Source organism: Dipodomys ordii, unplaced genomic scaffold (genome assembly GCF_000151885.1).
Source record: "Dipodomys ordii isolate 6190 unplaced genomic scaffold, Dord_2.0 Scaffold2, whole genome shotgun sequence".
Taxonomy (NCBI): domain Eukaryota; kingdom Metazoa; phylum Chordata; class Mammalia; order Rodentia; family Heteromyidae; genus Dipodomys; species Dipodomys ordii.
In genome coordinates, this window is record NW_012267218.1 from 33,852,764 (window position 1) to 33,856,553 (window position 3,790).

Consider the following 3,790-nt stretch of genomic DNA (forward strand, 5'->3'; position numbering starts at 1 on the left):
TGGCCCGTTACTTGAAAAGGATGAAGCCGGCAGAGCCTCTGAGGAAGCAAACGATGCCACCACGGGAGCAGCACCTCTCCACTGCTAACCTCTGTCAGCAAGGGAACAGCAGGGAAGAAGTACAGTTCTTTGCATATGGTAAGACCCACATCTCAGGGCTGGGAGCAGACATTCTGAAAACTAAGGCTGCACTTCTGTTACTAGGTGTCCTGAATTCACCAGGTCATGACCTCGTTGATGGGGCCAAGGACAGTGACAGAAGCCAAATGTCAGAGATGGAACCTAGTGTCTGTTTCTCTGAGGGACGCCTGTCCAATCCAAAACATGAATGCCCTTCCTAAAGATGTGCACTACTGCCCTCCACTGGACACACAGAGAAGCACCAGCATTCAACTACCTTGGAGGTGGTATATGCGCATGTAAAGTATTAACTTCAAAATGAAAACCCTTGAGATTAAATTTAAATGCTTATGAAAATAAACATTTCCATAAACACGTTTATGGAAAATAATTTTTATGAGCTTTAATACATTCTATCTAATTTATTGTAAAAGAAAACTGGCATGTTGGTCGTTTATATTCAAGTCATACAGAATATTTTCTTCCATTCTAGTGGTTACTATCAATTTTACATTTTTTTCTCTCCTGAATATATCTCCTCATAGAATATATTAGCGTTAGGGTTATTCATAAATCTAAAATTTTTGACTCTAAGGTTGGAAAAGTATATTAACAAGTATATTTCATCAAATAAGTTTTGACAACTACACACAAATATGACCTCTTATATTAGAGCATGCTTTTTAATTTTTTTTAAATTTTATTAATTCTATTTGTGTGTGAGTGCACCAGTCTGGACCTTAGACTAAGGGCCTGAACACTGTCTCTGAGCTTCTGTTGCTCAAGGCTGGCACTCTACTACTTGAGCCACAGCACCAATCCTGGCTTTTTTTAAAGGTTTATTGGAGATAAGAGAGTCATGGACTTTTCTGCCTGGGCTGGCTTCAAACTGTGATCTTCAGATCCTCAGACTGTATAGCTATGATTAACAGGCGTGAGCCACTGGTGCCTGGCTAGAAATTGAATGTTTTAAAATAAAGGATATAAATATTGGCAGGAGTCTTTGCTTGGAATTATATAAGACTGCCTCCCAGCTTGATGGATTGACAAATAAACCCTGTCCATAGTCACTTCTTTTCAGAAGAAGAGCTGGAGATTTATTCTGGAAGCTAAATGATTTTGCTCACTTTCGGTCCTAGGGATTTCACAAAATGAAACAGTCATCAGTCTAAGAAAAATTCTGTGTATCTGTGCAGGATTTCTGTGAAGTTGGTATTTAACTGAATTAATAGAAAGTGCTGTAAAATATTTTACATTTTGTGTGCAATAATCTGTCACCATGCCTTGCCACCCGAACCAAACATATTCCTTTATACTCAGCTACACTTTGTTCCCACATCTCTAAAACAAGGTGCCTCAAGTGCTTGACTTCTTATAATTCATGGCATTGTGTGTGTGCATGTGTGCACGTGCGTGCATGCATGCAAGTATTGGGGCTTGAACTGAGGGCCTAGGTGTTGTCCCTTAGTTTGTTTGCTCAAGACTGGCATTCTACTATTTGAGCCATATCTCCACAGCTACCTCTTTCTGGTTAATTAAAGATAAGAGTCTCATGGATTTTTCCAGCGTGGGCTGGCTTCAAACCTCAATTCTCAGATCTCAGCCTCCTGAGTAGCAAGCATGAGCCATTTATACAAGTGTGGGCACTTGTGCCCAGCAATTCATGGCATTTTAAATCACTGTCACTTTGACTCACTGTTAGCTAGGTAACAATCATGATACAGTTGTCATTGTGCTGTATTGTCATTTGGGGGAACAAAATACTACATTATATTCAATAAAACTGACATTAAAGATCCTGTCTCTAAACAGATTAAGAAGAGAAGCTGATGTCCATATGACCATATTAGATGATGCTAAGCAAGATGAACCCAGATAGGGAAACGAGGTTTTATCTTTGTTGTTGTTGTTTTTAATGTACTATGTGATTTTTTTGTTTGTTTTGTATGCTCTTCCCCCATGGTATAACCCCTGTTTTCACTGTATTGATCTTGTATATACATTTTTTTTTGTAATTTGGGGAGGGGAAGGGAAATAACAAAATGTTGAAACAATGAGATGACCCTTTGTAACAATGAGATGTACAAGACACTGTTGAAAATGAACTTTACAACTTGGAGGAGGGGGAAGGAGTTGGGGAGGCAGGGAGGGAAGGGATGGTGGGGGGAAACAAAGGAAGGGGTAGCAATATGCAATAGTAAATGTACTCATTACCTTACTCTGTACTGTAACCCCTCTGTACAGTATCTTTACAATAAAAATATATTAAAACAAAAAGAAGAGCAGCCGAACTCAGTAGGGAAAAAAGTTTCAGGAAAACCTTGGCCAATCTGTCGTACATATATTTTCCTTTTCATGTCTGCCCACATATGATAAATAAAAAGTCTATCTAAATAAATTTAAAAGAGCCCTTCAGTGACTCACACCTGTAATCCTAGCTACTCAGAAAGCTGAGACCTGAGGGTTGCTGTTCAAAGTCTATGAGATGCTTATCTCTAATTAACTACTCTGAAAAAGTTGGAACTAGCACTGTGGCTCAAGTGGTAGAACATTAGCCTTGAGAAAAGGGAAAGCGTCCAAACCCTGAGTTCAGGAACGGCACTTAAAGAGGGGTAGGGGGAGAAGAGAGAGCGCCCATTATTATTATTATTGTTATTATCATTATCATTATTATTTGCCCAAAATGAGCCAGGTATGAACTTTATTGTAGGAGGAGAATGACCTATTTGGCCAAATGATTTCACCAATAATAAAGCACAGGTCCCTTTACTTTCCAAGTCCCGGATTCCGCCCCCAGCCCCACCCTTTTGCGGTCCTGGGTCTTGAAACCAGGGGCTGGGCACTGTCCCTGAGGTTTTTGCTAAACGCTGGAGCTCTACTTGAACCCCAGCACCACTTCGTTTTTTCTGAGTAGTTTACTAGAGATAGTCTCATAGCCTTTCTTACCTGGCCTTGAACTTGGATCCTCATTGGGTTTTCTAGATAGCTGCACACAGATCCGGTAGGGGACATTCCTTATTCCTTTGGCCCAGACAGCTTTGTTGAGCCTGGTACCGATGCGCACATCTGGAGTCCCCGGTCTCCTTCATGGCAAACTTTCGGATCTCTTTGAGTGCATGAGGAGCACGCTTGTTAAAGCCCACTCCATGTAAATGTTGATGGTGTATTCATGGGTCACCACCTCGGTGATGGTAGAACGGCCCATTTTCTTCTCACCACTCTTCTTTGCGGGAGCCATCCTGCGAGGCCCAAGTTGGAAAGCTAAAGAGCCCTTCATTAAGAACCAAGTAAATTTTTTGTCTTTTGCGTTTTTTTGGGTCCCGTCGTGGGGCCTGAACTCTGGGCCTGGGCACTGTCCCTCAGCTCTTCAGCTCAAGGCTAGCTCTCTACCACTTGAGCCACAGCACCACTTCCGGCTTTTTTCTTTTTTTGCTTATGTGGTGCTGAGGAATCGAACCCAGGGCCTCAGGCATGCAAGGCAAGCGCTCTGCCACTGAGCCAACTTCCCAGCCCCCAAGTGCAATTTTTTAAGTGGAAGAAATAATCAGATTGTATTTTATATTTTTTCTTTTTTCTTTTTTTTTATTGTGAAAATACTGTACAGAGGGGTTACAATTACATGGGCGAGATAATGAGTACATTTCTTATCAAGCATTGTTGCCTCCTCTTT

The 3,790-nt window shown here is 41.2% G+C and overlaps 1 pseudogene; it reads right to left on the bottom strand.

Moving 5' to 3' along the window:
- Positions 1 to 1,229: 1,229 nt before the first annotated feature.
- Positions 1,230 to 3,358, bottom strand: LOC105983826 (annotated as a pseudogene).
- Between the last annotated feature and the right edge of the window lie 432 nt (positions 3,359 to 3,790).